The following is a 13,091-nucleotide window of genomic DNA, read 5'->3' as shown; positions in this document are numbered from 1 at the left end:
ATGCCGCAGCACTGGGCTGGTAATTTGTGTAGACGTTTTTTACCACAACCACAGCCATCCTTCACAAGTAGGAACTGGTCACCACTACCCAGCCAAGATGATATGTGAAACCAGCCAACACCCCACCCTGGGTTATTTATGCCACTTGTAAGTGGATTCAAGCCAGTATTCACACACACACGTGCACACATACGCACACACCAACATCATCAGTCGTTTCCACGTCAGAGCACGGACACCAATCTGGAAAACTGCAGCAGACCCATGGAGAGAGCCCCTGCGATGAGCATCTCCTGTTGGCTTTGCTTCTCGGGGCAGCCCTGGCAGGTGGGGTAACCAAACAGAAGAACATTGCAAATACCGGAGGAAGAGGCTGACAGACAGAGAATTCAGTAAGCTCTTAGGGGGTGGTGCTTTATCACAGAACTTGTGCAAAGGACCAGCCACTGTGCAAAGTGTTTCACATCCTTGATCACAGGGTAACACAGTTTAGGACGAGTTTAGAGGCCCTCTCTACACCTGGATGGATGGCCAAAGTGATCCGCTAGACGGCCATGGGAGACAGGGTAAAGACATTCACAGCAGCCTTTTTATAACCAGCTCCTGACAAGAACATACCAGGTACACCTGTAGGACGAAGGGTGGGCTGAGGTCAGAGATGAGGAGGAATGACCACACATGCACACATGCACATGCATGCACTCTAATGACTACAGGCACAGATGGGGACACAGACCTACCTGTTCCTGCAATCTCACACTACCAGGGTGGTATTGGAGATAGGCATGGCTCCCTCATGGAGAGTGGCTTGTCATCATAAGAAGAGACACCAGGGGGACTCTGGGGACCTGGAGTGTGTTCCTTGACCTGGTGCTGGTCACACAGGATGCTTGTGAGGATTCCTCAAGTTACTGTGTGTGACCTGGGCATGTTGGAACAAGTGCTAAGTTTCAGTGACAAATTTCAGCTAAGTCAGGCCATTTTTGAGAAGAGTGGCCGAAGGTCAGGCTCAAGGTCGGTCGGTTTAGTGTTTGAAGTCTCTTCCTATTGCCCGGTTGGTGAGCCTGCTTGGCTCCACCCCTGCTTCTGAGACTGGGCGGGCACATCTGCTCCTGGAGACCTAGCTGCAAGGGATGCTTGCAAGCACAGGACTCCTGCAGGCTCATTGCCAGTGACGAAGGTGGGCAGGCACCCAAGATGGAGATCCCAGAGCACCACCTGGGCTGCATTGCTTGTGCCTATGTGTGGATGCCTCTCTAAGGGAGAAAACGGAAGAGAGAGCCAAGCTGTAGAAAACACACATTTTGGTTCTCCTGGAAAGCAGTTTCCTGGAAAGTATACTTTGTATCCTCTATCTTCTACTTAAGTGGACCTAAGGAATGAGGAATGTCTGTTCATTGCTATCTGAATTTGTGTTCTCCTGATCAACAAGGGCAAAGGTCTTCCACACTTCTTTATCTCTCTGCCATTTCCCACGAATTGACCCACACTATCTGTGATTCTATAGAGGATATGCTATTGCTTGCTATTGTTCTGCAAGTACTCTCTACATATTGTAGAAACAAGTCATTTAACTATATTTATATTCTGAATATTTTCTCCCAGGATCTCACTTGGGCTGGGTATATGCCACATCGCCATGTGGAGGTTAAGAGGACAACTCGGAGGAGTTGGTTCTCTCCTTCCACCGTGTGGGTCTCGGGAACTGAACTCAGGCTGTTGGACTTTGTGGCAACTGAGTGCTTGCCTCTCACTTGTCTTTTAACTTCAGCCAGTGCTGCCTGGTGCCCCTGGTGCCTCTCTAGGCCCACAGCTTTTCTAGACTTGGAAATGAAGGCATGAGGAGGATAGCAGAAAGGGGATCTGTCTGACCCAGCTCTGTTCCCACCAGCCCCAAGAACATTCGGTCACACCCTGCCCTGCCTCCTCTCACTTCCTTGTTCTTAACTCCAGGGCAGCCCAAGCCACATACCATCTCGAAGTCACTCAACAGCCGCTGGGGGTGGGCACAGAACTGCACCACAAGAGGCTGGAGCTCACTATGTAGACCAGGCTGGCCTCGAACTCACAGAGATCTGCTTGACTCTGCCTCCAAGTACCGGAATAAAAGGTGTGCTTCATCATCTTCTGGCTGCAGTCATTTTTTTTAAGTCCAAAGTTTACACATTTTGGTGTCAAAATTAATCCAAGACCTTTAACATACTTGCTGTCCCTGATAGGGGCCAACCAAGCAGAGGACACACACACACACACACACACACACACACACACACACACACACACTATGACAGCTTCATGGAGGGAGAGTTTATGCTGGCTCACTGTTTTCAGGAACGCAGTCTATTATATCAGAAAAGTTATGGTGAGCAGCAGTGCTGGGGCTGTAGGGGCAGGCACAACTGCTTGCTCCCATCTGAGAGGACCAGGAGCGCGTCGTGGGGAGGGGGTGGACATCCATGCTCAGCTCGGGTCAGGGCATCCTTTCCTCCTTTCTACTCAGCCCACGTCCTTGGGATAGAAGACGCTGACTATACTCAGGATGGGACTTGCCCTCAATTCTCTTGGAAACCTCCTCAGACATCCTGAGAGGCACACTCACACTCTCAACACACTAGACATGTCTTAATTCAGTCAAGACGACAATCAAGATTGACCATAACTTAATTTAAGGAGCTTGCAAATTCCTTCAGAACCTGCCTGGGTAAATGGTCCGTGGTGTCTGGAAAGTTCGAAAAGCAAATGGCCCAAGTGAAACTTCTTTTGAAAATGCTTCATGTGGGCTGGCGACTTGGTTCAGCAGGTAAAGGAGCTTCCTGCCTAATCTGAAGATCCGAGTTCAATCCCCAGGATCTGCTGGAAGGAGAGACACAACTCCTGAAATTTGTGCTCTGAGTAGATGCATGCGTGCACATACCCTCGCGCATAAATAATCAGATGCAACTTTTTTTTCCTTTTTTTCGGGGCTGGGGACCGAACCCAGGACCTTGCGCTTCCTAGGCAAGCGCTCTACCACTGAGCCAAATCCCCAACCCCCAGATGCAACTTTTAATTATGAAGGAAAATGTTGTCAGGTGCTGGTGGCACATGCCCTTGATCCCAGCATTGGGGAGGCAGAGGCAGGTAGATCTCTGTGAGTTCAAGGCCAGATCAAGGTCCAGGACAGTCAGGGCTATTTCAAAAGAAAAATTCATGATCTTCCAGTGGGGCCAGGGATGTGGCTCAGTAAATAGTCTTAGAAATGCAGGTCTGAATTCCAGGATCCCACTAAAGTTCCCATCAGTTGTGATGCTCTTTCCAGTCAGTCCCCATTCTTCTGTCACAGTTGGTATGTGCTGCCCATGTCAGCAATCAGCAGACTCCAGCCCTGAGCCCCAGCAGCTGCCACCTATTATAAATAAAGTTTTATTGGCACAGCACCATCTAGAGACAGTTGGTGTTCTCCGAGTCACTGCCACTCTGAGTCCCTTCCTCAGGGAGAAAGCTTTGCGACATCTGGACAAGTCAGAAGAAAACTAATAGCTTAAAACTGTAAAAGATTTTTAAATATTCAAAGGAGGAGAAATTGGGTTTTTTTTTTCAAATGTTTGGCCAACTATGTGTGAGCCTTTGTAGACTAAACTCACAGAACCTGAGCAGCTGTTGAGAGCAAGACTTTGTGTCCAAACATTTAACTTTGTAACAATCTGCTCTCCCTCACAGGAGTCTCAGGAGTGGATGTTACATTCTGGGCTTCCTAACTTCCTTCTAGAGTAGGGGCAGCGGCAGGGCTAACCCCACAGTACACAGAGGCACTGGGTGCAGGGGCTGGCACACTGAGAGCATGTGTGTTTCTTTCTGTCATGGCTACTCTTGCACAGACAGGGTTAGTTCAGTGTGGCCCCTGAGTCCCTGCTTCTTCTTTAGGGGTTCCAGTTCCATGCACAGTGCACACACAGGGTGACATTTCCCAGGCCTGTGGTGCTCAGGTACAGGTACTACACTGTGTGTGTGTGTGTGCGTGTGTGGTGTACACACATGCGTGCACCCACACGTGAGGTTATGGTGACCATCCTTTATGCTGACTTTCCTGCTGACTATGCCCCGTTACCCTCGTCAGGCCCGCATCTCCCATCTGAGTAGCCAGACTGTGTGCACTGGGGCGGTTTATTTAACTGTCCTCTTAAGTAGTTCCCCGCCATCAAAGGGCTGTTTACAAACCTCACAATTAGCCTTCTTGGAACAACAAATAAATAGGAGCCTAATTACGTGCACTTCTCCTGACTCCCACCACAGCGCTCCCAGAGAAAGATCCCCAGACGCTGTGGGTGGGAGGGTGAGAGCTGGGAGGGATGGGCTGCTGATGAGGGGAGGAGTAGGGATGGATGAAAAGTTGAAAGAAGGAAGGGCCAATGGTCGGATGGATGTGTGGATCCATGAGTGGGTAGATGTGTGGATGGATGGATGGATGGATGGATGGATGGATGGATGAATGGATGGATAAGTGGATAGAAGTATATGTGGGTGGATAGATGGACTTATGGATGGATGGGTGAGTTGATGGATAGATGGATGGATGGATGGATGGATGGATGGATGGATGGATGGATAAGTGGATAAAAGTATATGTGGGTGGATAGATGGTCTTATGGATGAATGGGTGAGTTGATGGATGGATGGATGGATGGATGGATGGGTGGATGAATGATGAATGGATAAATGGATAGACCTATATGTGGGTGGGTGGATGAATGATGAATGGATGGATGGACGGGTGGGTGGATGGATGGATAAGTGGATGAGTGGATGGATGGATGATGAATGGATAAATGGATAGACCTATAGGTGTGGGTGGATGGATGGATGGCAAGTAGGTGGATGGATGGGTGGATGGATGAATGGGTGGGTGATGTATAGAAGGACGGGGTGTGGATGAATGGATGGATGGATGGTAGAAGGATGGTTGGCTAAAGAGAAGAGTGCATGGTGGACAGAAAAAGGAGTAGAGGGTGGATGGATAGATGGATGGATAGCGGGTGGGTGGAAGGAGGTTGAAATGAAAACATGGTGGGTGGGCAGAAGTATGGCATTTGAACCGATAGGCAGGTGGATTTCTGGCAGGAAGGGTAACCCGGATGGTGTGTGCTCTAATTACCTTCCCAACACTGTGGTAAATAGCGTAACCAAAAGCAACTTACAGGGGTTACTTATTCGGCTTACACTTCCAGATCACGGTTCATCAATGAGGAGAGTCAGGGAGGGACTTGAAGCAGAAGCCGCAGAGGAATGCTGCTCGCCGGCTCGCTCAGAGAGTCATGCTCAGCTAGCTCTCTTCTTCCACAGACGCCCCTGCCTAGCAATGGTTACGCCCGCAGTGGGCCGGGCCCTCCTGTACTGATTAATGATATCAGGACAACCCCTCGCAGACACACCCAAAGGCCACGCTGACCTGGGCAATCCCCCAAGTGAGGCTTCCTTCCCAGTGACTCTGGATTGTGCCAAGTGAGCAGTTAAAGCTAACTAGGGTGACAGCAAAAGCTGCAGAAGAAAGGATCAACGGGTGGACGGACAGAGGGACAGTGATGATGGTGAGGTCTGAGTTTGATTGGGTAAAAGGAAAGACGGATAGACAGGGAGTGGCAGAGGAGGTAGAAGGTGATGGGGCAGTAGAAGGATAGAAGAAGGGATGGATAGAGGTTAGTGCATGACTGGGGCTGCGGAGGAGACAGGAGCAGGGGTCCTGTCTACTGTGTCAGCTCTAGTGTCAACTCCCTTCCCTGTGGTGCTGGCTGGCCAGACAGCAGGGAGGCTTCTGGTCCACAGGACCAGCAGTGTGGCATGTGACTTCAGTTCGTGGCCTGGAACAAGGCCTGTGGTACCCCAAGCCTTCATTCTCCATGGTACAAAAGATGCCAGCCACTCTCCCGCTGAACTAGGAACTGGGGGCCCCCTGGGTAAGGCTCTACCTGGGGCACTTGCTCCATAGTAGCTCCTCCACTTGGCAGGGCCTCCCTTGGGGAGGCTTTTTCCTAGAGACAGTGGGGGCAGGGGGCAGATGCCTGCCCAGGAAGCTAAGTCCCACAGAGGTGTGGGGAGGGCTGGGACAGAGCACACAACCTGCTCACAGCTCAGCTCTTTCAGTCTTAGAGGCTCCACTGTGTTCCTCTGTGTGCAGATCCTCCTGCTGGCTGCCGGGCAGGTTGAGCCCAGCATAGAGCCTGCAATGGCCTGGTGTGTTGCTCCCTTGTCCCCCTTCTGGCTAGAGATGGCTCTCAGCTGGGCTTGACAGGAACAGAGAGGCCTCTGGAGGCTTGGGAAAGCACCTTCGCCAGGGTGAAGCTTCCTAGTAGCACAGGACTGCTGGGCTTCTCAGGTTGGGGGAGGCTGGTCGGCCAGCGGCAGAGGATGGGCCAGCGACATGAGTCAACCTGGGGCCCAGATGAGCCTCAGCTTCTCCCTCAGGGCAGGGCAGCCAGGGTGAGAGGCTGTTAGTGAAGTCAGGTGAGCCTGGGTGGGGGGACGCAATGCCTTCCCACCTGTACCCCGGAAGCCTGGGTGAATGGACATGGTTGCCTCCCACAGCTGGACTCTGGCTGAGGTCTCCGTGCCAGGTACTGCCAGGCACCACCTGCCCCCACGGCTGACGGCCCAAATCCAGCGGAGGCCTGGAAGCATGTCTAGATTCTGAGTCATGGGGCTGGGCCCAGGACCCCAGCCAAGAAGTTTGCTAAGGAAGAAGAGACTTCCGGAGACTGGCAGCCTCTGAGAGATCAGGCTTCTGGAGCAAGTAGCATTTGAATGGAGGCCTGCAGAGAGGAGGTGACAGAGGGTGGGTGGTACAGGGCCTGAGAACAGCAGGTGCAAGGGCCCTGGGGTAGAAGCCTGGTGTGCGTGAGCCACGGCAAGACACTGTCCCTGGCGGAGGGACACTTAGGCCTTCCACCGAGGAGGGGGAACTTTAGCTTTTACTGTGGAAGAGATGGGAACGGGGAAGGTTCTGGGCAGAGGAGATGTGGGACTGACTGAGATTGTATAAGATCCCTTATTCCATCTCTCAGGGGGCAGAGTTGTGGACGAGGGAGATGGGCTGAAGCCAGAAGATCAGAAAGGAGGTAAGTCAGGCAGGGCGGAGCCAGGGATAGATAGAAGAGGTGTATTCCGAGAGTCACTCTGAGAGTCAGTCAGTGTACCCTCCCAGGCCTTTGTGTATGATCCCTGGGCCACAGGGCAGAGTCCCCGCCAAGCCATCACTTGTGGTCCCATCAGGGCTGAGGGTGGCTTCCTGTGTGAGGGTTCAATCTGTGAGACAGGAGCCTCAGGGAAGACAGGTGTGGGGCCGCATGTCTGGAATCCCAGTACATCTGGAGGCCAAGTCTGACTAAATGAAAACCAGTCAGGTTTGTGGGGTCCAGCACGGGGTGCAGCCCACATTTTCCAGATGAAGAAAGTAAGGCCCACTTAGGGAGGTTACATTCCAAAGAGGGTCCTCTCCTCTAGACCTCACTAAGGCTGGATTCACGCCAGGTCAAGAGGGAGGGCGCCCCAGGGCAGGAAACTGTCAAGCACCTAGCACCCCAACCCCACCAGCATTTCAGACCTCACATCAAAGTCTCCTTGAAAGCCAATCATATTTTTTTAAAGGTTTATTTATTCTATATGAGTACACTGTCGCTGTCTTCAGACACACCAGAAGAGGGCATCAGATCTCATTACAGATGGCTGTGAGCTACCACATGGTTGCTGGGATTTGAACTCAGGACCTCTGGAAGAACAGTCAGTGCTCTTAACCACTGAGCCATCTCTCCAGTCCATACTTTTTTTTTTAAAGGAATTGTTTTGTTTGGTTGTTTTTAAGGCACAGTTTACTGAGGTGAACCTCACACAGCACTCACGCTTCTGTGAGCCAGGCGCTGGCATGGGGTAGGGGTTGTCTTGGTGGAAGCATCATGCCCAACTAGTTACAAAACATGTTTAGCCACCCCCACCTCACCCCTGCAAAAAGACTCCCACTAAGCAGCCGCCCCATCCCTCAGCCTCAGGCCACCAGCTATGTCCATTCTCTCTGTGGCTCTCAGGGGACCAGAGCCACTGAAGCTGATGTGGGCTATGACCACCGTGCCAGCACTTGGGAGGAGAGGCAGAGGGATTGGGAGTTCCAGTCCCTCTCTAGTCACATGCTGGGGATTCAGGAGGAGAGGGAAGGGAGGAAGAAAAGGGAGAAAGGAAGGAGGGAGAGACGGAGGGTGGGAGGGCAGAGAGAGAATGCAAAGTTCTCTGTGTCTGGCTTTGATTTTGCCTTATGTTTTGCTGGCTGAATCCTGCGGTAATACTCACCAATAAACAGTCTGAAAGGAAACTCGTTATTAGGAATATGTGTCATTATTCCTAGAAAAGGGAAACGCACTTACCGCTATATTTAGAAAACATCCTTTAAGCCAGGCAGTGGTGGCTCACGCCTTGAGTCCCAGCACTTCGGAGGCAGAGGCAGGTGGATCTGTGAGTTCAAGGTCAGCCTGGTCTACAGTGCAAGTTCCAGGACAGCTTTGCAGAGAAACTCTGTCTTAAAAACAAACAAACAACAAAGAAAATATTTAAATAACAACAACAACAACCCGCAAGGGCCATGAAGCATAATGTACACCACTGTAGTTATAGTACTTGTGAGGTAGACTCAGGGGGATACACAAATGAGGCCATTGGCGAGGAGCGGGGCAGAGGGGAGGCAGATAGATGGCTACTGAGTAAGTGCTTGCTGTGCAAGCAAGGAGACTTGAGTTCATATCCCTCAGCACCCATATAGAAGCTCATGTATGTAAAATGGGAGGTTATCAGGAGAAAGCCCAGAGGCTAGCCTGGGGTACTCAGTGATGAACACTAAAAGACCCTGCCTCGAGCAAGATGGAGATGAAGACAGATTCCCAAAGTTATCTTCTGACCTACACACACACCATGGTACCCATGTTCCTGTGTGCTCTCTTTCTCTCTTACACACACACACACACACACACACACACACACACACACACACACACAAAACACATGGTGGTACCCATGTTCCTGTGTGCTCTCTTTCTCTCTTACACACACACACACACACACACACACACACACACACGATTAAAAAGAGAGAAGGGGGAACAATCGTGAAACCTGAGCAGCAGAGTGAGGGCCAGCCAGGGCGGTGCAGACCTAGGGACACTCGAACACCATCAAATGACGGTGTTTGGCAAAAACCTGGGGGCAGCACTGTGTCTTCAAGAACCCCCAGTGCTTGTGTGACTCCAGATACTTCGGGAATGGTTGAACACAGTATTTAATAAAGCAGGTTCTGAGTGTATTTGGGATATTGTCCCTGTGGGAGAGCAACTGAAGAGTTGCTGCACTGTAGGACCACATGTCACCGCAAGGCCAGAAGTGGCTGAGGAACTGTTCTGTGGGCGCTGGCCTGGGTCATGTGGAGGGCCTAGAACCTCAGAGAGAAAGCAAACCTTGCAGTGTTGTCATTGTATGGAAGGTGGCTGTTTGCAGAGGCTCAGTCAACTGGGAAAATTACAACAAAATAAAAAACAAATGAAAATCAAAAGCCGATCAGGAAGGGATGCAATATCCTGTGGTAACGTCACAGACAAGGGCGTCTTTGCGACACAACGTTTTGGAAGCTTCAGGTATCGGTTCTTAAGTGATGTGTCTGGAATGAAAAAGGAAAATCCTGCCCAAGCGTCTAAGAAGACAGAGAAGGCAGTGAAGAGAAATGGAACCCGACTGTTTCAGCACAAAGGAAAGTTAGAAATTATCAGTCCAGGTGAGCCTGGTGGCACACGCCTTTAACCCCAGCACTCAGGAGGCAGAGGCAGGTGGATCTGTGAGTTCGAGGACAGCCTGGTCTACAGAGGGAGTTCTAGGACAACCAGGGCTGCACAGGGAAACACTGTCTCGAGAAAGGCAAACAAAATCAAACACGTGCTATTTAGAAGTGCTAGTTAGAGTGGGGAATAAATCTCCAGATGTGACTCGCTAGAGAGACTTCCCTGGAATCGAGAAATGGAGTGTGTGGAACCACGTAAAGGAAACATGAAGTAGCATTTTAACTCCAGTGTATTCATCATTGAGTGTCTGCACGGTAGTCACGGCTGGGTGTGGATTTTGAGTTCTCCAGAGTGCAAAGCAAACATTCCTCATGGCCTTAGGGTCATTTACATTTCTGAAGTGACAGACAGAAATTGTGTTACTATTGATGTACAACTATGAAAAACTGAATGGTGGGTTGCAGACTGGCAGGTAGAAAGCCCCTGTGCAGAGTGGTCAGTGGCCCAGAGGTCAGCATGTCTTGTCACTTCTTGAGTTTGCACATATGGCCTCCACCCCACCCACATTTCGCCTGCATTTCTCTGTTCTTAGTGATATATACTTTCGTGTGTGTGTGTGTGTGTGTGTGTGTGTGTGTGTGTGTGTGTGTGTGTGTGTGAGAGAGAGAGAGAGAGAGAGAGAGAGAGAGAGAGAGAGAGAGAGAGAGAGAGTTCTGGAACTCACTACATACAGCAGGCTGGTCTTGAACTCAGAGATCTACCTGCCTCTGCCTCTCCAAGTGCTGGGATTAGAGACGTGCGCCACCACTGCCCCCGACGGGTATATACTTTCTCTAAACGTCCTTTCTCAGAATGAATGGGCTGGTTAATTTCTCCTGTGCTTTAGACTTAACCACCGCTGGTTAAATGGAGGCGTACGGGTGCTTGTTCCCACACAGCTTAGTTTGGCTGACGGGACAGGACTGAGGAGACCACAGGCTCTTCATCTTCACCTGCTTCAAGCAGACAATATCAGCGTATTAGTCAGAAGCTAATTTTGTCTCGAATGCTACCTCCCATAAACACAAGGGGCAGAAAAAAACTATAACACAGGGATGAATTTAGATCCAGAAAACGCTAATGAAGAGCAGGATAAATGGGGAGGAGCGTGGCTGTGTTCAAACTGGCCGTGGGCAGCTACTGAGACCTGTTTGCCTGGGACCTCACAGAGGAGGCAGGGGAGTGGACAGAACCACAGATCCTTGCGAGGTTCCCTCTAGGGCTAGGTGGAGAGACGGAGCGGACATACCCACGGGAGGCAGCCTCCTAACACTTCTAGGGTGGACATGAGGTGAGGACAGTCAGGAAAGTGTCCTCATCCTGTGCTAATGGTTAATTTCTAGACTTCCTTCTGTCCCTTGATGTTTCCGGCCCTTTAGTGCCAGCTCCAGTGGCTTTCTTTCTAGCCCACAGGAAGTCCCTTGGCCAACAGCTAGAGCCACGACCAGCCTGCAGCACAGAGCCAGTGGGAAGTCAGGGTAGGGGACACATGGCCCCGGGTTGGAGGGTCTCTACACAACGCCCCAACACATGGGCTGTGGATTCAACTCACCATGAGTTCAGATGAGACGGGACAGCTTACATCTTGCTTAGCCATTCATTCATTCATTCACTCATTCATTCATTCACTCATTCATTCACTCACTCATTCATTCATTCACTCATTCATTCATTCATTCGTCCACTCAATTATTTATTCAGTGCTTTCTACTGCCCAGTGTGAGTAAGGTCTCTAGGGAGCTGAGAGAGAGGGAGACCAAAGGCCCTGTGAGCCGACAGCACAGCAAGGAACAGATGATCCCACAAGTGAAGTCCAAAATGAGCGTGCTCAGTGCTGCACAGATAGAGTGGGAACCGAACCAGGAAGGTTGAGTTCCCGGTCAGCCAGGATACAGAGTGGGGACCCTGTCTCAAAGAACAAAGCAAAAATGCTTTTAAAAATAAATAGGGCTAATTGGAGGTTTTGCTTCAAATGCACCAAGCCCTGGCTACCGTCCACAGTGCCTAACAAACTGGGCATCATCGTGGCACAAATCTACCCACTAAGGAGTCAGGAGACTGAGGCTGGGGGATCAGATGTTCGAGGTCATCCTTGTCTGTTGAGTTCAAGACCAGCCTGGGTGGTGTGAGACCCTGCCTCTAAATAAACAGGCAGATAGATAACGAAGTCAGGACGACAGTTACCATCTCAGCACTGGAATTGCCGAGGCAGGAGGAATGCCTGGAGTTCAAGGCCAGCCTGGTCTGCACAATGAAATCCTGTCTCTCAATAATTCATAAGAATGTTAGATGCTGGGTTGGGGGAAATCAGGAGCTGGAGGCGTGGGACCTGGAGGTCTTTCACACTGAGGCCAGAAGCCAAGAAGAAACCATGGTCTGGTGAGTCTGCCCTGGCCGTGACCCAGATAATGCTACCAACCCAAGGGTCTCCACCATCCTGCCATCCTGCCAATCACCTGCCATGTGAAAGGCTCTTTCTTTGGCACCTGTGTGACAGACTCTCTGCAGCTGTGTCCACACACGTCCAGCCAGGAAGACGTTGAGGGAGCTAGAAAGTTAAAACGGGGTGTGACAAGTGTTCCAGGGAAGGTCTGGACAGAGGAAGAGTCACCAGGACTGGTGAAGGACGAGGAGGAGCGCAAAAGTGGCAGCAGGCATCTTGTGTGTTGAGTTCATCCCAGCGCCCAGCCACCACTCAACCTGGTCCGAGGTGCGTCCTGCATCTTGACTCCCGACAGAGCACCTCCGGGTGGCCACAGTGACTTTTGTTCCAGCTCCTTCCCCAACTGTTTACCACTTAATGGTTTCTTTCATGTTGTCTTGCTTTCCTTACTCAAATATATTCATTTTCAAAGGAAACATTTGGCATCGCCACGAGAATTGAAAACAAGGCGAAGCACAGGGGTATGCGCTGCCCATCAAAGCTCATCAGATGAAAGAAAACAAGAGAATCATCAAAGGTGCTGGTGAGAGGAAAACGGGGAGCCAAGGGCTGGGAGAATCTTGGAAACCATGCTTTAAAAGACTATTTCCTAAACGTTGCATGTTTGAGTGTTTTGCCTGCATGTTATGTCTGTGCACCACGTACATACCCAGTGCCTGCGGAGGCCAAAAGAGGGTGTCAGATCCTCTGGAGTTCAGAGGGTTGTTAGCCAGCACGTGACGCTGGGAAGTGAGCCTGGGTCCTCTGCAAGAGCAGCCAGTGCTCTTAACAGTTGAGCCGTCTCTCCAGGTCCACCATCACACATTAATTTGCTAACAGACAGTTGG

General features: G+C 50.8%; 1 long non-coding RNA gene across 1 annotated transcript; it reads right to left on the bottom strand.

The window, feature by feature from the left end:
- Window positions 1-388: 388 nt before the first annotated feature.
- Window positions 389-1,538, bottom strand: LOC134486211 (uncharacterized). Its single transcript, XR_015685008.1, has 2 exons — window positions 741-1,538; window positions 389-627 (listed from the first exon to the last, which is right to left on the bottom strand). It is a non-coding gene; the product is annotated as an uncharacterized LOC134486211 (long non-coding RNA).
- Window positions 1,539-13,091: the final 11,553 nt, after the last annotated feature.

The sequence above is a fragment of the Rattus norvegicus genome, chromosome 3 (genome assembly GCF_021556685.1).
Source record: "Rattus norvegicus strain SHRSP/BbbUtx chromosome 3, alternate assembly SHRSP_T2T, whole genome shotgun sequence".
NCBI classification, from domain to species: Eukaryota; Metazoa; Chordata; class Mammalia; order Rodentia; family Muridae; genus Rattus; species Rattus norvegicus.
The sequence above is the reverse complement of the archived record's forward strand: the minus strand, read 5'-3'. Positions and strand labels throughout refer to the sequence as shown.